A 20,515-nucleotide genomic window follows, 5' to 3' on the forward strand; every position below is an offset into this window, starting at 1 on the left:
GGGACAGCACCCAAGAAATAGGGATGACATCAGGAAGCGGTGGAACGACCTACGGGGGAAGGTGCGTTTAATGGTATCCAGGCACAACATTGCGGTGCAGCGGACTGGCGGCGGACCCCCACCTCCTCCCCCAGAATTTACAACATGGGAGGAGCAGGTCTTGGCGATCCTGCATCCTGAGGGCCTCGCAGGAGTATCTCGAGGAATGGACTCTGGTAAGTCTCATCTTCACTACTTCATCCCCCCCACCCCACCAGCATGCCAACTCATACCTCCACCCTCACCCTCACCCTCACCCCATCACACTTAGGGGGTGATTCTGATTCTGGCGGGCGGCGGAGGCCGCCCGCCAGAATTCCGCCCCAATTATACCGCTCCGCGGTCAGAAGACCGCGGAGGGTATTATGAGTTTTTCCCTGGGCTGGCGGGCGGTCTCCAAAAGACCGCCCGCCAGCCCAGGGAAAAACTCCCTTCCCACGAGGATGCTGGCTCGTAATCGAGCCGGCGGAGTGGGAAGGTGCGACGGGTGCAGTGGCACCCGTCGCGTATTTCAGTGTCTGCAAGGCAGACACTGAAATACTTTGCGGGGCCCTCTTACGGGGGCCCCTGCCGTGCCCATGCCATTGGCATGGGCACGGCAGGGGCCCCCAGGGGCCCCGCGACCCCCCCTACCGCCATCCTGTTCATGGCGGCTTTCCCGCCATGAACAGGATGGTGGTAGGGGGGGTCAGAATCCTCATGGCTGCGGAGCGCGCTCCGCAGCCATGGAGGATTCAAACGAGCAGCGGAAAGTCAGCGGGAGACCGCTGACTTTCCGCTTCTGACCGCGGCTGAACCGCCGCGGTCAGAATGCTCGTTGGAGCACCGCCAGCCTGTTGGCGGTGCTCCCGTGGTCGGTGGCCCTGGCGGCCACCGGCCACCAGGGTCAGAATGACCCCCTTAGTCCTTGTAAATGTCTCACCATCACAACCCACCCATCCCAACCCCAAGCCCTGCATGCGACCACAAAGCATGGACACCCATCACCAAAGCATGCCCACTGCACATCCCCATCCCCCCCCCAAACCACCGTCACAAAAGCCCCCACACAGGAATGCCAGCACTGGGGTACACGGGCACCCACCCATTGCACACTATGGCACACACAGATGCAATAACCATCCATTTATACCCCTGCAGGACCCGAACGCCACGTCACCGCACAGGAGGGCCCAAAATGTCCACTCCACCCCCAGAAGAGGCCCACAGTGATGACAGCACCTCTGTTGACCTGGATCTAGATGACCAGCCCGGCCCATCGGGGACCTCGGGACAGTCGGTTCCCCTCAGACAGCCACAGGCCACAGCAGACCTTCCCCCCTCTGGGAACACCAGCACAGCACCCACCCTGCGGGCCCATCCCTCTGTCCCCAGGACACGTCAATCAGCGGTGTGTCCACCACTACAGGGCACCCAGGTTAACCCACCACCCCAACAACAACAGGGACCTGGGGGCAGTGGTAGTGGGCACACGGTCCAGGGGACAGAGGCCCAGGGAAACAGGGGAACTGGGAGGGCTGCAGTGCGACGGGGGGGGGACAGGCCCAGGGAACCCACTCTCCACGAGGCCCTCTCCTCCATCATGGGAGCCTACCATCATTCCCAGGAGATGATGGCGACGGTCCTGGCCAGGTTTCAGGAGATCCAGCTCCTGCAGGAGGAACAGTATTTGGGGTTCAGGGAGGAACTACGAACCATCAGATCTGCCCTGGGCACCATTGTAGGGGCTCTTAATCAGGTAGTCACCACATTGCGGGACACTGTGGCACCACAAAGGGCCCCTGACACTAGCATGGACCAAGAACTGCCTACCACCTCTGCCGGCGCTAGTGGGCAGGAGGCCCCGCCACAGGACCAACAGGCCACCAGCACCCCACCTCCTGCAGAAGGAGAACCACCCCGCAAGCGGGCCCTGAGATCCAGGAAGAAGACAGAGTAAGGATACCTCCCTGATTGTCATCCCACTGTCCCACATTGTCAACCTGTCCATCCTTAAACTGCCCCTGCTCCACTTCCCACAGCCATTTGGACAATGCAACTGTGATACAAATATTCTGGACTCTGCCATGGACAATCCTCCACCATCACCCCTCACCGATTTGCACCCACCCACCAATATAGAGCACTGTAATAAACACAGTTATTGCACAAAACAATCAGGAGTCTGGCTGTGATTTTGTACAAATGTATTAGTCATTACTGTGCCAAAATGCTTATTTATATTGTGATGCCAATGTACCACTGTCACACAGCTGTAGTCCATGGGGAAACAAAGCAGATGTCACGCAGTGGGGCCCACATCTCTGAAATCGGAAGGGAAAGTCACAACTCAGTTACCATACACTGGGGGAAAAGGACAGACAGTAGAGAGGTAGTAGTGTTTAAGTATATGTAATGTGCCGGTGTGTATTCTTACCTGTGTGTCATTGAAAATACTGCTGTATTACTGTGTTCCTGTTGTCTATGTCATCTTCTTCGGCTTCCTCGTCTTCACTCTCTACAGGCTCCACAGCTGCTACAACACCACCATCTGGACCATCCTCCTGCAGAAAAGGCACCTGTCGTCGCAAAGCCAGGTTGTGAAGCATACAGCAGGCCACGATGATCTGGCACACCTTCTTTGGTGAGTAGAATAGGGATCCACCTGTCATATGGAGGCAGCGGAACCTGGCCTTCAGGAGGCCGAAGGTCCGCTCGATCACCCTCCTAGTTCGCCCATGGGCCTCATTGTACCGTTCCTCTGCCCTTGTCCTGGGATTCCTCACTGGGGTCAGTAGCCATGACAGGTTGGGGTAACCAGAGTCACCAATTAGCCACACACGGTGCCTCTGGAGTTGACCCATCACGTAAGGGATGCTGCTATTCCGCATGATGTACGCGTCATGCACTGAGCCAGGGAACTTGGCATTAACATGAGAGATGTACTGGTCTGCCAAACACACCATCTGTACATTCATCGAATGATAACTCTTCCTGTTTCTGTACACCTGTTCACTCCTCTGTGGGGGAACCAAAGCCACATGGGTCCCATCAATGGCACCTATGATGTTGGGGATATGTCCAAGGGCATAGAAATCACCCTTCACTGTAGGCAAATCCCCCACCTCAGGGAAAACGATGTAGCTGCGCATGTGTTTCAGCAGGGCAGACAACACTCTAGACAACACCTTGGAAAACATAGGCTGAGACATCCCTGATGATATGGCCATTGTTGTTTGAAATGACCCACTTGCAAAGAAATGGAGCACTGACAGCACCTGCACTTGAGGGGGGATCCCTGTGGGTTGGCGGATTGGTAACATCAGGTCTGGCTCCAGCTGGGCACACAGTTCATGAATAGTGGCTCGGTCAAGCCTGTATGTCAGTATGACATGTCTTTCCTCCATTGTCGACAGGTCCACCAGCGGTCTGTACACGGGAAGATTCCGCCATCTCCTCGCATGTCCCAGCGGATGGTGCCTATGAAGGACAACAGCAAGCACAGAGTCAATCAACCCACAGGTACGTAACCACAGCTTGCACATAACACGATTCTCAATCCATTGAATGGTTTGTATGAGTGTTGATGCAAGGCCTAGGTATGTGTGACGCAGTAGAAAGTAAGCCATGTGGGCCCCTGAAATGGCGGCTGCCTGACCTGTGAAGTGCGACGATGGGATGTGAGGTAACTGCGCTGGCGTGGCACACCGTGGCTTTAGGCAGTCGAAGACCACAGCGCTAAGCAGCATTGGTTAACATTGGACCCTATGGGTCTCAGGAGCCAATTACGATGTGCGCCGCACTACGCACCGCCGCGGGCATGGCCACCATTTTATATCTGCTTAATCACTCGATACCTGATCTTCGACAGGAGAGGACCTACACTGCAAGTGCTGCTGTGACCTCCGTCTGGAAGAGACAATGGCTCATGCGACTGGGGAAAGGGCCCCTGCCTTCACTGCTCAGAAATTGGAGAAACTTGTGGATGAGGTCCTCCCCCAGTATGCGCTACTCTACGGTCCTCCAGACCAACAGGTAAGTACACTGGGACCATGCTTTGTGGGAAATCCCTGTGTTGAGTGGGGTGGATGAAAGATGGTGGGAGGGGGAGCGATTGAGGCATGCATCAAACGACAGTGAGAGCATGTGCCACATGGCAAGGGTAGGAATGGGGGGCCATTCACATTGAGCGTGCAGAAGGTGCTGACTATTTTTCTCCCACTGTACATTTCACATAGGTCAGCGCCCACCAGAAGATTGATATTTGGCGTGCCATCGCCAAGGACGTCCGGACCCTGGGGGTCCACCACAGACGGGGCACCCACTGCCGGAAGAGATAGGAGGACATCCGCCGCTGGAGCAGGAAGACGGCGGAGGCTCAGCTGGGGATGGCCTCCCAACGTGGGAGGGGTGCCAGTCGGACTTTGACCCCCCTGATGTCACGGATCCTGGCGGTGGTCTACCCCGATTTGGATGGGCGCGTGAGGAAATCACAGCAGACACAAGGTGGTGAGTACACTCTCATCCTGGTGACTTTGAGCGCAGTGGAGGTGTCTGGGTGGGGGAGGAGGGCTGTGGGTATCCCTAGGCCAGGGCGATTTCTGTAGGCTTGGACTCTCCGTAAGGCATGGCCCTGCGCCCCCGCCCCCCACCTCTGTAGGGTGCCAAGTACAGCTATTCATGGCCCTGTGTCATCTATGTGTGCAGATGTCGTCCATAGGCTTGTAGGCCATGTCCCACGGATTGAGTAGTCGACCCAAAGTGCGCGGCGTAGTGCAGGGGGGCTTCTGTGTCTGTCATGTCCGCCAACGGTGTCGCCAATGCATGCACTCAATATGTCTTTATTTTCTCCCCCCCTTGTTGTGGTCTTCCTTTTCATGTGTGCATTAGCATCATCAGGCGGAGGAGCAGTGGTATCGGAGAACGAGGGAGCTGCATCCCACATGGACATGGAGGGCCATGCAACGGACTCCGAATTCACCAGTGGGACAGAGGGCGAGGGGAGCTCCACAGCGGGGACTCGGGCAGACATCAGTGACACCGACTCGTCCTCTGAAGGGAGCTCACTTGTGGTGGCGGCAACATGTGTGCCCCCCGCAACAACAGGTACAGCCGCCACCCACCGCACCAGCAGCCCCTCAGCGTTTGCCCCATCCCCGCTCACCCAGGAAGGTGGGCATCTCCTTCGCCCCAGGCACCTCAGGCCCTGCCCCAGTCACCCCTGCTGCCCTCAGTGAGGAGATCATTGACCTCCTGAGGACGCTCACTGTTGGGAAATCTACCATTTTGAATGCCATTCAGGGTGTCGAAAGAGAGGTGCACCAGAGTAATGCATACCTGGAGGGCATTCATTCTGGTCAGGCTGCCCTTCAGCGATCGTTCCAGACTCTGGCCTCAGCACTGATGGTAGCCATTGTCCCTGTCTCTAGCCTTCCCCCTCCAACTTCCTCCACCCATACCCTATCACCTGCACCTCTGCCTATCCCAGACACACCATCAGACCAGCCTGCACACACCTCAACACCCAAGGGAAGCTCAGCCAGACATAAGCACCACACATCACACAGGCATTCACACAAGCAACATCCACATACAGACATACCAACACCCACTGCCTCCACTGTGTACCCCTCCTCCTCGTCTCCCTCCTCCCTCCCTGTCACGTCTCCACTCACACCTGCATGCACAACATCTTCAGCCACTACGTCCATCACCATCACACACACCAGCACCCCCGCACACGTGCACTCACCACCCCCACTACCATTTACACGTCCCCTGTGTCCTCTCCCAGTGTGTCTGTGACCCCCTCTTCCAAGATACACAAACGCAGGCAGCCACCCACCCAACAGCCATCCACCTCACGACAGCCTCCAGCCCAAGCACCTGCACCCAAAGACACCAGACTTAAAACTTCTACAACCACAACCTCTTCCTCCACTCCCATACCCACTACACCTACCCATCACACTGCTCCTAAAAAGCTTTTCCTGTCCAAACTCAACCTCTTTCCTCCAAGTCCCCCATCCCGTCCATGTCATAGGACTACAGTCAGTACCTCAGCCATGACAAAACCGGCCCCTGTCATCACAGTCTGCCATGGACTGTGGAGTGCCACACCCTCCAGGGTAGCCAGTTCGGTACGAAGCCAAGGCACGGGCAGCCCACCCCTGGAGAAACATCCCAAGATAGGCAGTGGCTGGCGCGAGAGGGTGAAAACACCAGGGACTAAAACCCCTACCATGGCTGCGGCAGGAAGTGTGGAGACAGCTGGCACACCGCCCAAGGTGGGGAAGGGCCACAGGCGATCAGGGAAAGCTGGTAAGAGCAGCACGCCCGACAACACCGCCATCAGCCCAGCTGGCCAGGAGGGCCCCGCCAGCCCCATCCCAGGTGGGCAGGAGGCCACCAACAGGCCCGGCACTGCAGCCCAGGAGGGCCCCGCCAGCCACAGGACAGGTTGTAAATGACCTCCCCGCCATGGCCGGATCCACTGAAATGGGCCCTTCATCGCAAGCACCGCTGAACTGGGCCCTTCATCTCAAGTACCGCTGTGCTGGGCACCGCCGTCTCAAGCACCGCTGAACTGGGCCCTTCATCTCAAGCACCGCTGAACTGGGCCCTTCATCTCAAGCACCGCTGCGCTGGGCACCGCCGTCTCAAGCACTGCTGAGCTGGGCCCTTCATCTCAAGCACCGCTGAACTGGGCCCTTCATCTCAAGTACCGCTGCGCTGGGCACCGCCGTCTCAAGCACCGCTGAACTGGTCCCTTCATCTCAAGCACCGCTGCGCTGGGCACCGCCGTCTCAAGCACCGCTGAGCTGGGCCCTTCATCTCAAGCACCGTTGAACTGGGCCCTTCATCTCAAGCACCGCTGAACTGGGCCCTTCATCTCAAGCACCGCTGAACTGGGCCCTTCATCTCAAGTACCGCTGCGCTGGGCACCGCCGTCTCAAGCACCGCTGAACTGGTCCCTTCATCTCAAGCACCGCTGCGCTGGGCACCGCCGTCTCAAGCACCGCTGAGCTGGGCCCTTCATCTCAAGCACCGTTGAACTGGGCCCTTCATCTCAAGCACCGCTGAACTGGGCCCTTCATCTCAAGTACCGCTGCGCTGGGCACCGCCGTCTCAAGCACCGCTGAACTGGGCCCTTCATCTCAAGCACCGCTGAACTGGGCCCTTCATCTCAAGTACCGCTGCGCTGGGCACCGCCGTCTCAAGCACCGCTGAACTGGGCCCTTCATCTCAAGCACCGCTGAACTGGGCCCTTCATCTCAAGTACCGCTGCGCTGGGCACCGCCATCTCAAGCACCGCTGAACTGGTCCCTTCATCTCAAGCACCGCTGCGCTGGGCACCGCCGTCTCAAGCACCGCTGAGCTGGGCCCTTCATCTCAAGCACCGTTGAACTGGGCCCTTCATCTCAAGCACCGCTGAACTGGGCCCTTCATCTCAAGTACCGCTGCGCTGGGCACCGCCGTCTCAAGCACCGCTGAACTGGGCCCTTCATCTCAAGCACCGCTGAACTGGGCCCTTCATCTCAAGTACCGCTGGCCCATGAGCGGCAGGGGCTGGCCCGCATCTGTGTAGGACAGGGCTGCACGAAGCACTCTGGGCACCAGGCCCCCTCCAGAACCAGTGGAGACTGTTATCCACTTGTGAGACTGTGGCTTTGCACTCCCCAGGATGTAACAGTGGGAAGCCCACCCACTGTCTGGACTTGTGAGACTGTGGCTTTGCACTCCCCAGGATTGAACAGTGGGAAGCCCACCCACTGTCTGGACTTGTGAGACTGTGGCTTTGCACTCCCCAGGATTGAACAGTGGGCATGGAGGCCCCTCGTGGATCTGGCATCGTGCACTCATCTGGCTGAGGTGCCCCCCTTCCCTTCCCCCTGAGGTGCCTGTAGTTTTGCTATCTGATGCCCCTGCAGTGTTCTCTCCGTTGGAGTCAGGTATCCTGTGTGGGCTTTGCCCATGTGATTTGGGCCCAGTGGTCCACGAACAATGCCTGCTACAATGCTCGGACTTGTACATTTATGTATATAAGAGTTTTTGATGTGTATATATATTTTTTTGGCAGTATTACAATATATTCCAATGTTTAGAATCATTTACTTTTGTATTTGCATTCTTTCGGGGGTTTGGGGGGTGTCACTCTGATGTGTTGCTATGCATTGATGTGTGTGTTGTAGTGGGTGAGGGTGAGGGTGGGTGTGTCGCGTATGTGTGTACCCGTAATAATTTCCCCTCCCCCCTCCCCTGTGTCGTAGGTGCAGTACTCACCGTTGTCTTCTGCGCCGGCGTTCGTGCTCCTGGTAGAGGAGTAGGAATACTATCGCTGGGAGTATGTGGAGTTCGGGTTCCATGCTGTCCTGATTCCTCGTGGGCTGTATGGAGGTGATCGCTTTCACTTCAAAATGGCTGTTTCCGCTGTGTTTTTATCGGTGGGACTACCGCCCCGGAAAAGGTGGCAGATTGGTAGGTTGTGATAGAGTGGGCGGTACATTGTCTCCAGCCTGTCTGTTGGCGGTGACCGCCGCGCTGTTTGTTTGTGCCGCTGTGGCGGGCGGTGTGTTGTTGTGGCAGTCGCTGTTGGCGGTTTCCGCCAGGGTCGGAATTCAATTTTTTTGCCCGCCAGCCTGTTTGCGGTTTGGCCGCAGCTTTAACACCGACCGCCAGGGTTGGAATGACCCCCAGTGTCTGCTGTGGAAATATTCTGTGATCCTGATGCTACCAGTGAGTGTCATCTACATTTTGTCTGAGCTCTATAAGGATTGGGTATCATTGTCAATTGAAAACATAATTAGATACACTTCTTATACCACATGGATACTGATATGTGTGATCTGTCATCCTGCATCTTGGGGTGCACAACATCCTTCAGATTCCTGCATATCACTGAAATATAACTGTTGCTAGTGTAGTTATTGTTTTCTAAGTCAAGCTCACACAAGATGTGAATATTCCTACCTCAGTGCAGACAGATTGAGAATGACCAGGTATAGCAAATGTCAGCAGTCCACTAAGGGTAATGCATTTAAAGGCCTGCCGCTTGATAATTTCTGCCCAATGACCCATAAGCAACATGTGATCATACTTTAATACTTTTGGAAGTGAAAGGAAAATGGGTAAGAGGACAAATGTATGTCTGCACTCTGTGTTCAGCATACAGACCATTACACAGTCCAACTACTGGTGGCATTACCCATAGAGGGCCACCTTGAAAAATGTCATCCTTGATGAACTCTAGGCCAAGGCACGCAAGGTACAGCATAGGATATACATACATATGAGAACTATAGCATTCGTACACAAACTCATCAGATGGCTGTGGGTTGAGATTATGTTTTTGCTGATATTTCAGTTCTTGGAGCCTGTTATATGATTCCATGTATTTACATGTGTCAAGATTGTAGACGTGGCCAGCATGGAGAAAGGATAGCAAGCCCCCTCCTTCATCTATGTCTCTACACTATTGCAAGCTGATTGAATCACACCAGTGTGTAGCTTGTGGGGACTTGTGTACACAACATCTCATTTTTAAAATAACAGTCTCAGTAATGTTATGTGTACAGATACATTTGTGCAAACACAGCCATTTATGTAATTCCAAACTAAAAACATGAGCACCTTTGCATCATTACATTTGGAGACTTTTATATTTCAAAAGAGTCCTTGTCAGTTTTACTGTCCCAAGTGTCAATTTAGGGTCAGGGCATGCCACATGTATTTTTTTTTACTAAAGACTAATGTTGAATCAGATGGATACAGTGTAGCTTAGTCTGAAAAACATTTCCATCCTCTCCACCAGACAGCATGTCACCAGAGTAGGCTAGAGCCCATGGGATCAGGCTGGACAGTTACTGCCAACTCAGACATGTTGTCCAGGCATACCAAAGGATGGGCCACAGATATGTGGAAGAAAGGTCCACTGGGACATTGAACGTTGAACCACAGGCTCACCAACGACCAGCCACAGCAGGACCCAGCCATGCCGAAAATGTTCCCCATGGTGTGGGATGATGGATGAGGACCCAGTACCTCTACAGGTCCAACAGTGAGGGCTACACACCCACAACAACCAACCTCAGGGCGGCCATCTGCCTTGAGAGCTGAAGGCTACGAATGACCTGGCTCAACTGAAGTGACGTGTAGGTGGTCTAGAGTCTACAGTTTGCAGCAAGCGGCAGAATGGATGACTGCCCAAATTTAAGACACTATTTTCAATCCTGCCCTTCCCAATTTATTTTATGTCTTTTTTACTCTTTGTACAGTAGATTAGGTTAGTTTAGACATTAGCGTAGTGATCATTTAGTGCAGTATAGTGTTAGTGATGTTTTAGATATTATAGTTTTGATCATTTTAGGTGGGGATATAGGTGGGTGGTTTGTTAAGAGGTTGTTGATTTTTATATGTTTAAAACTAATTAAAAAAATAATAATACAAAAAATATACATTTGTTTAGATTAAAATGTATAGTCAGTTTGTGTATACGAATAGTTAAGGTTGTGGATGTGTGAATATGTGTCTTAAGGGAGGTGGGGTTGATGTGTAACATGTCCTGTGTAGTATATGTGTAGGATTAGAGTTAAGTGTAGGTAGTTTTAAGATATGTTAGAGTAGGTTAGATATATCAGATTACTTTAGGTTTTTCTAAATTAGGTTAGGTAAGATGATTTAGAGAAGTTATGTTTAGATTGGAAATATTGTATTAGATATCAATATAATGTGTTAGCTACTTTAATAGCTGCTTTGTGATTGGCTGTGTAGGAGCTGACATTTATTGTTAGGTGGTGTGAGACACATGCAGTGGGTTTTCAATGCAGTGTTTATTTACATGTATGACTAGGTGGTATACCTACGGAACCAATCCTGTGAGATTTGAAATGCATTGATAGAAGTGATCCTCAGCACTCCTGATGTGAATGGTCACACAGGGCAAAACAGGTATTCCCATACTGTTGCAGTGTGTTTGTGAGTCGTGCTACATGTAGTAGATTGTTGATCATGTCAAACAATTGTTAGTATTCTGTGTGGTTTTGGCTCATATCCTGATGCCAACCACATACACTCTTTCCCTTGCATCATTTGCTTGTCACAGTGGTGTTTTTTGCTGGCTAGTATCCAAGGAAATTTCCCCACCTGGGTAGTAACTTCATTCAGTCTTACCACTGACTGATTGCTAATTGTAGCACTCTATGCATGTGACCTTGGGTAACTACTTCTTAGTTTAGATGCACATAAAGGTCACATATTCTATTGCCCTTGGCCTGCGCAGATTTTGGTATGGGTCTCTTGAACACCATTCACATTCGATAATATGTTGTGTCTTCAAGGGAAACACATCCAACATGGTCTACTCCATCCGATCATGAACAGACATACAGCACGCTGGTTCTGGTCAGTGATTTTATTGACACATGAACCAAGAACCAGGGGGAAAGTTGTAGTCCTTGCAGTGAAAATCCCAACATTGTTTGTGAGCCGTCGGATGTCCAAACTGAGTCCATGGAGGATACATTGCATGGGACATGTAGAGGAGAGGAGTGTTCCAGTGAGGAGGAGGAGGAGGACTAAATTGCCGACAGGGAAGATAGGCTACATCAACAGTCTGCAAATGAGTGAGATCAACATGTGGGACGGCAAATTGAGGACAGTACCAGTTGGGAAGTTCACTGGCATGGTCATCAGCACTGCGCAAAAAGGAAACTGGGCTTTTGGCACAGAGAAATGCTACCAGACAGTTTTCAGTGGAAAATCCACCTCTTCCTCCTCTGATGTGTGTGGTGTATCCCATGGGAGGGGTGCGGCTGGTGCTAGAGGTGACAGAGGCACACACATCAGGGGCTGAAGATGTAGATCCCCTGCCTGCAATAGCATTTATCTGTGCAACAAGGGAGGCAGCACTGCACTAAGAAGGGCCTGCTAGTTTGCCAGCACAGCACCAATGTCACAGTGGTAGGCCCCCATTGTTGCTATGAATCTGTCCTGTTTCCTCTGCTTGGACTCCAGGATGTTGTGGATCGCTTCCTGCTGTTTGGTAACCTCTCTGGTGCCACTTTGAAAGGGCAGTTGTTCGTACCTCAGCCTCAGGACACCAGTGATGTCAGGCAGAGACTGTTTGAGGCCATGAAGTGGAGGAAAGGTGCTTATTAAAGCTGCTGAGATGTCCTTGTCAGAAGTGAGGCTCTTACAGACTGCCTCTACCGTATCTCCATCCTCACCTGCACCTCATCTTCCAACTCCAATTGGACTCCTACTGCACGAAGTTTGAATTGAACTTGGAAGTCCTCAGAGTCCAGGACTGGAGATGGGCTGGCAGGTGTTGTTTGTTGTGTGATATGTGGATCATCTGGAGACCCTGCAACGCTGTCGGCCCTTCCCGCAACTAGACATGGGCGTGGAATTCCATTCAGCCAGCAGAGTTTGTAGAACTCAGGCACTCCTCACAACGCAAAGTAGCACAGACTTCCCGAATTCCGCTCTCCGGCGAGGAACGGAGTTAGTTCGTGCTTAATAGATTGGGTTTTGGTGCTCTTTCATGAGTGTGACAATTTGCCTGGGCACTAGCGAGCACTCAAGAGACCTTGCATTCTCTCATGTTTCCTCCAGCCACGCCAGTGGCCAGAAAGGGCTGCTTGTGAGAACAAATTGACTTTTGAAGTAGATTTTCTACTCCAGAGCCACTAACTCTAGTCAAAAAGAGCTTTTTTGACTAGATTTTCTTCTCCAATTGACTCTCTGGTTTGTTTTTCAAATTGAGAAGCCTTTTTGTTTTCAAACAGGAAGGAAGTGTGTCAGAGACTCCAACTTCCTGTTGCTGTCCAGCAGGCTCCTCCCAGTGCTTTGTCCATACCCTGAACACTTTTCACTTGGATTTTGAGGTGGAAGGATTACTCTCTTTGGCTCCTGGATATACATTTGAAACTAAGGACTTTTATAAAATCATCACACAAGTAAGTTGTAAAACTATATTGAATAAGGGTATTATTGTTTGTTTGCTTGGGCATGCATCAGTATTTCCTTGTACTTTAATATGATTTAAAAATGTATAGTGGTGGTGGGTGGCCTGGAGTTTAAGTATGGGCTTAGTTATTATTTATTTTGCATTTCACTGATTTTGTTTTACCTTTTGTAAAGGAAAATTGTTGCACAGCTCAGTACCTTTTCTACATGTTTCCATTTGCAATATTATTTTAGTATGTGGCCTAGATTTCCAAAGTGTCATTACGCCAGTCATTCCATGCCAGTACTAGTAGTTATCAGTGCATGAAATAAATGTTTCAGTGGTATATGTTTTTAAAACTTCATTTATGGCAGGGATGGCATTGGAGTAATTTAAATTTAAAATCTTGGCTATTGTTTGGATTTCATTTTTTTGCAAAAAGTGTACACATTGTTTGGTAATAATATTTGAAGGCATAGGAGTATGCAGTTTGTCCATGTGGCTGGCTGGCAGCCATTTTGTCCAACCAGCTAGTGTCCTTTGTCATAGGCTTGTTTGTGTTCTTTGTTTGCCATGCCTCCTTGCTCCTTATTGTTGTTGTTTGACCCTGTGGCCTGCAGCTGTTTTGTGAATGCAGCCAGTGTCCCTTTGCATTAGGCTTGCATGTGATCTTTGTTTGCCATGCCTCTTGCTCCTTGTTGAAGTTTTACCATGTGGCTGGCTGGCAGCCATTTTGCCCATGCAGCCAGTGTCCTTTGCCATAGGCTTACATGTGGTCTTTGTTCTCCATACTTCCTCCTTGCTTCTTGTTGTTGGTTTTGATCATGTGGCTGGCTGGCAGCCATTTTGTCCATCCAACCAGTGTTCTTCACCATAGGCTTGCACATTTTCTTTGTTTGCCATGACTCATTGCTCCTTGTTGTTGTTGTTTGACCATGTGTCTGGCAGCCATTTTGTGCATGCAGCCAGTGCCCTTTTGCCATAGGTTTGCATGTGTTTTTTGTTTGCCATGCCTCCTTGCTCCTTGTGGTTGTTGCATGACCATGTGGCTGGTTGGCAGCCATTTTGTCCATGTAAGCAGTGTCCCTTGCCATAGGCTTGAATGGGTTGTTTCTTTGCCATGCTTCCACCTTGCTCGTTGTTGTTGTTTGACCATGTGGCTGGCTGTCAGCCATTTTGTCCATCCAGTCAGTGTCCTTTGCCATAGGCTTGCATGTGTTCTTTGTTTGCCATGACTTCTTGTTCCTTGTTCTTGTTGTTTAAGCATGTGGCTGGTACCACTTTGTGCATGCAGTCAGTGTCCCTTTGTCATAGGCTAGCATGTGTTCTTTGTTTTGTCATGCCTCCTTTCTCCTTATTGTTGACCATGTGGCTGCTGGCAGCCATTTTGACTATGCAACCAAAGTCCCTTGCCATAGACTTGCACGTGTTCTTTGTTCTCCATGCTTTTTTCTTCCTCCTTCTTATTGTTGTTTGACCGTGTGGCTGGCTGTCAGCAATTGTGTCCCTTGCCATAGGCTTGCATATTTTCTTTGTCATCCATGCTTCCTCCTTGCTCCTTGTTGTTGTTGTTTGACCATTTTGCTGTTTGGCAGCCATTTTGTTCATCCATCCAGTGTCCTTTGCTATTGGCTTGCACGTGTTCTTTGTTTGCCATGCCTCGCTGCTCCTTGTTGTTGCTTTTTGACCATGTGGCTGCTGGCAGCCATTTTGTCCATGTAGTCAGAGTCCCTTGCCATAGACTATTATATATTCTTTGTTCTCCGTACTTTCTCCTTGTTCCTTTTTGTTGTTATTTGGCCATGTGGCTGGCTGGCAGCCATTGTGTGCATACACTGTGCAGCCAGTGTGTCTTTGAGTTGACATAGGCTTACATACAAACATCGCTAGTTATTGATCATCTGTTTTTGAAGTTTCTATTTTTGTTTTTTTTTCTATTTTATTTTTTCTATTTGTTTTTTACTTTACTTTTTTATTTCAATGTTTATATTTTACTTTCATTATATTTTTTTACTTTTTAATTCAAATTTTTATATTTGAACTTTTTTAATTGTTTTATTCTTATTTAAATTTTTATTTAATTCTGCATTTTGCCTTGATCGATCCAATCCATTCCATTTCCCCTTCTAGCCATCCTCCAAAGCATTTCCCCTAGACCACCTTGTCGCCATAGGTTATTTTATTTAAAGGATTATTCCATTTACCATGCACCTCTCTCCTGAAATAGATGTAAATAAAGCAAAGAGCTAGATCTGCCTGTTGTGCTGTTTGACTTGTCTGTAATCAACCACACTAAGATTACATTTCTCTGTACTATTTTCATTAACTACGTGTTTTTCTTGCTGGCTTGTTTTTAGGTGTCTAAGAGAAGGGTCCTCACATCAACTGAAGTACTGCCAAAGAGAAGGCCCTACAATTACTTTGGACCACAGGCACCGAGATCTTTTGCATGTGCACTGTAGTGCCACTGCCAATCTAAAGCTAGTTAAGATGGCCCAAAGAAAGTTGCTCCCAAGAAAGTGTCCAGTGAGAAGAAGCAGCTTTCTGCCAATGGCGTGCTAATCGCAACCTTTTTTGACAATCGTGTGCCTGCTGCGATACCAGCCTCGGAGAGGAACCTGGGAGCCCTCCTGCATCAACATCAGCACCGTTCCAACCCAAGCCCAAGACAATATCTGTAAATGAGGCAGCCACTGCCATTATGGCGCCTCCATCGAGCAGTGATGCTGACCTGGATTTCACAAAGAAGTACCCAATCAGTACAGGAAACAGGGCAAAGTGGACAGCAGCCACAGGCATATCTTCCTGAAGTTGGAGCAGAACAGGAGGTTGAGCTTTCTGTCAAGCAAGAACCTCCTCTTTTAGAATTAAGGGCTCCCAGATCTTCAGCAAGAAGAAGGAAGGGCAATATTCAAGCATCTTCTACAAGTACCATTTCTGATGACGATGATAGGGACATGGAGTGGACCCCGGCAGAGTCTGGGAGATGCCAGGAGAGGCAAGGGAAAAGAAAAGTTCCAGAAAGTCTTAGAATCATGGAAGGGGTTAATGGCAAGGATGATGACAATGACTGAGTCATTGTTGAACCTGGCACAGAGGAGTCTGACATTACTGTCCAACCTGCTCCAAGGGATGGCACAGACAGCATCACAAGTTCCAATATTTTTAAAGCCCCAGCAAAGACTTGAACCAAAAGATACCTCAGTGCAACAATGCACTACACCCATGACTACCAACATTCAGTTCTTCTTCAGTCATTAGCGGTAGCCCAATAAGAAAGTATTCTTCCCCAGTTTAGGACTTTTTTACAATTAGCAAACAGGAGAGGAACATTGCCAAATGCTCCACTTGCCATGCAAGTGTTTGTGGGGGTAAGCCTGGTTCACATTATGGTACACACAGCAGGCAATACAGTGGGAGCAGCACCTTAAACAAACGGTTTAATGTGGTTGGGATGGTGAAGGTGAGGAGAGCCAGGAAACATCAGCTACACCTGGTCAAATCACATTGGAAGGTGAGGAAAAAAGAAGGTGACATCATCCTCATAAAAAGCAGCCGTGTCCCCAGCAGTGCGCCAGAATCACCCACTTCTGCGACTTCACAATGGCACAATGGTATAGGAATACTCAGACCTAGGTGGAGACACTAAATGGTAACTTCAGCATCACAACGTGCATTTTGTCCACCTCCAGTACCATCAGAAAAGTTGCCTGCGTCAGTGGCCCCACAAAAAAAGAAAATCCAGGCTACAATTACGGGCATGTTTAGGCAGGTGGGGGTCATATGACCGCGAAAACCCAACAGCACGTTTGTACAATGACAAACTGGCAAAAATGCTAATACTCGACCTTCTCCCTTTTTCTTTTGTGGAAGGAGTGGGTTCTTTGAGGTTGTGGAAGCCCTCTGCCTGAAATGGAAGGTTCCATGCCAGACCTTTTTTGACAGAGTTGCTGTTCCAGCAATGCATTGTGATGTTCTGCAAGTGGTTGGACAAGCTGTTGGAAAGTGAAAAATTGGTAAGGGTAGGTAAGTACCTACACCTAGCAATAGGCAACTAACCCCCACTTAGGTCCAGTTAGGTCTCAATAAATGAATCCCAGGTCAACCCTTGGTAGCGTGGCAACAAGCAATAAAGCTTAACTTAGGAGACAAGTGTGTAAAGCATTTAAAATTCACAAAACAGTAAATAAGTAAAACACAAAACACATAAAATAGATTATATTTATATCTTTAAAATGACACCAAAATTATTAAAATTGGATAAGGGGAACCAGAAATATGAATTTTAAAGAATTAATGTTTTCTAGCAGATAGAAGCCACTAGCTCTTACAAGGTTAAAAAAGATTACACTGGACAGGGACAAAGTCCAGAGCTTGGGCCATCCATGAGGTAACACTGTTACACTTACTTGCAGAAGTGTTTCTTGATTCAGGAAAGTGGTCCACAGCACCAGCCAAGGGTTTAGAGGCTTTGGTTTGCCTTTTGGGTTCTGGGACTGTAACTCCCACAATGCACCTCTTGAACTTATGGAGTTCCTCAAAACATCTCCAAACCTCTAGATCTTCTTCCAGAGGTCATTTTGGGGTCCTTGAAGTGTCCACAACTCTGATCCAAGGTTCCAGAAGCTCTGAGTAGCTCCTTGGGAGTTGAAACTACAATACCCAGAATGCACCTGGTCAGAATCCTCAAATGGCCACTGGACCCTGGTGAAGCCCAAGTGGGCAGCTGGTGCAGTCCTTCAGAGTACAGTGTCCAGGTGCAGGTCAGGGATCCAGAAGGGCAGTCCTTCTTCTTCTTTGTTTTGATTCTTGAAGGGATCTGAGGTAGGGGTGCAGATCTGCCATATTTATCCTTGCTCCTGTGGTAAAAAGCAGGAGGAGGTGCAACTGTCCAATTACAGGCAGGCCACTTCCCCCTTTGATGACCACTTCCTGGGAAGTGTGTTAAAAACCTATTCCAGGGAGCAACATTCTCCAAAAATCCCACGTCGCTGAAACTACGATAATAACAAGTTTATTAGTTAATTAAAACCATAAAACTTTTCCTTCCACGTAAACAATAACAGAACAATTTTAGTTCAAAAAGACAATTTCAGTTCTTTGGCTTAGGGTGAAATGGTAAGTAAAATTTCCTTCCACATAATTTTTTTTAGAAAAAACATACTAGTGGTATAAGGCATTGATAATAGGGCAACAGAACAATCTTATTGAAGGTAAGAAAACATACAGCGCCAAATAAAATCTTATGTTTAAAATGAAATGATGTGAAGCTTTCCTTCCACAAAGAAATATAATCAGTAACCCAATGAGGTATTGGTAAAAATAGGGCAAAGTGGGAAGAGACCTTCTATCGATTTTATTTACCCCTAGTTGTTGGTACCAGACTTTATTATGACACAAGCTAAACAACCCAATGGACTACCTAGGAGCCTTCCCTTCTTTAAGATGTTCAAAGCGGGTTATAGGGATTTTGCTATTGTTTCTGCCCTCCCTCTGAGTTGGTTATTTCGAGAGGCTGTGGTTTTTAGAGTGAAAATTTCCAAAAATTGAACCAGCCTAATGTTCAATATTGTATTTCGAGGGTTAAAGGCTGCAATTAATGTTTGTCTGCCAGATCTAATTTTTAAACCGTTAAATTCTTTTTTTAGTAAGAGTATCCTTTCAGCCGCCAGGGCTGGGCAAATACAGACCACATGCATCAAGTTTTAATCTGCTAGATGACAGAGACGGCACTCCTGGGAGCCTACTTGCCGCTCCTTCTTCCATTTTGGCCTGAGGTCTAAAGTAGGGACTTCACCCAGCCTAAGTTTGAGAAAGGATTGCTTGATTTTCCTTGAGTAGGGGCCAGCCATAAGTGGTGATTCTTTAAATGTTTTGTAGGAGTTAAGAATCAACCAACTATGCTCCCTTTTGGCCAATGAGATCTTATCTTCTAACAAGCTCTGTAATTTACTTGCTTTATTCACTGCTTTATTGAAAACGGGGATGGGTAGAGACCGGTTCCATACATCATCTAAGTTCAAAAGATTCTTACTTTTTTCTAGATACCTTGTGTAGTTGGGGTTCCCTCTTTCTAGGATAATTTCCTGCCAGACTAGATTGGCTAAAGACCCTTTTGAAGCGCGACTCAGTTTGTAGCAGCATTTAATGTATGCTGCCGGTCTGGCTAACGACTGTTTGACCAGCATAAATTCCAATCTGACACGGGCTGGCGATGCACGTCCGGGCAGCCGAAAAACGCGCTTATAGGTTTTTATCAGAAGTTTATGCAGGAGACCTACTTCCATCCCCCTCATTATTTCGGTCCCATAGGTAATAGATGGAAGTAGCTTCGCTCTCATTACTGCTGTTAGTGGGTTCAGAGCATGACCACAGATTGAAATTGCTAGCTTGCAAAAGGCGTAATTAAGGGCCTGCGTCTTGTTTTTGATAGCCTCTTTTTGTGGCGTGTAATTACCTCTAGCATCTACCACCAATCCTAGGTATCTGTATGATGTTACTTCCTCTAGGGTTTTCCCATTCATATGCCATTTACCTTGGGTTTAAGGTAATCATTTTAGATTTTTTATGATTAATTTCTAAATCATTAGAACCTGAGTATTCTTCTAATGCCTTTAACAATTTCTGCATACCTATTCTGGTATTACTGATTAGTAGTAGGTCATCTGCATATAGTAGGTTGGATACTTGTTGACCGCCCAGTGATGGAGAGTGGGATGTGTGACCATTTAACTTGGCGGGGAGATCTGCTATGTACAGGTTGAAGAGTGTTGGAGCCAATACACAGTCTTGCTTCACCCCCACTGTTGTTTTGACTGCCCTGGATAGGTGAGAGCCTTCCCCCAATTTAACCTTTACCCAAGTATCAGAGTATAACATTTTGATGGCATTTAAAATAGGGTGTGGCAGCCCCCACTGTAGTAATTTGGCCCACATTTTGCCACGGGGGACACAGTCAAAAGCAGCTTTAAAGTCAACAAAACATAAATAAGTTGGAGTCCCCTTTGCTTTTGCTCTGTTTATGATCAAGCCTAGCCCCATAACATTTGTTAATGTTCCTTGGTGCTTGGTGAACCCGGTTTGATTAAAGGGTAGAATATTGTTCTCTGTAATCCAGGCTTCTAGATGTTTAAGCACACAGCAGGAAAAGTACTTGAGGTCAACGTCTAAAAGAGCGATTAGTCTGTAGTTGCTTGGGGAGAGCGCGCTCCCACCCTTATATATGGGGTAGATTATTGAGCCTTTCCAGGATGCCGGGACAATGCCTGTTGTGATCACCTCATTAAACATTGCTGCCAGGAAATTGGCCCATCTTTCCGTGTCTTGTTTAAATAGTGCTTGCGGTAAGCCATTGGGGCCAGGGGCACAGTCCATTCGTGACTTTCCAATGATTTTTAATAGTTCTGGTGCCGTAAATTTCAAAGGTTCAGGGGTGTTGGGATCCCCACCAATCATATGTGACTGCATTTGGGGGCCTTCTTCGATGGTCGATTCTTTTAGATGTGACTTTAAATGGGATACCCATACTTCCTCTGTTATGTTTACATTATT

This window comes from Pleurodeles waltl, chromosome 1_2 (genome assembly GCF_031143425.1).
Source record: "Pleurodeles waltl isolate 20211129_DDA chromosome 1_2, aPleWal1.hap1.20221129, whole genome shotgun sequence".
Lineage (NCBI taxonomy): Eukaryota > Metazoa > Chordata > Amphibia > Caudata > Salamandridae > Pleurodeles > Pleurodeles waltl.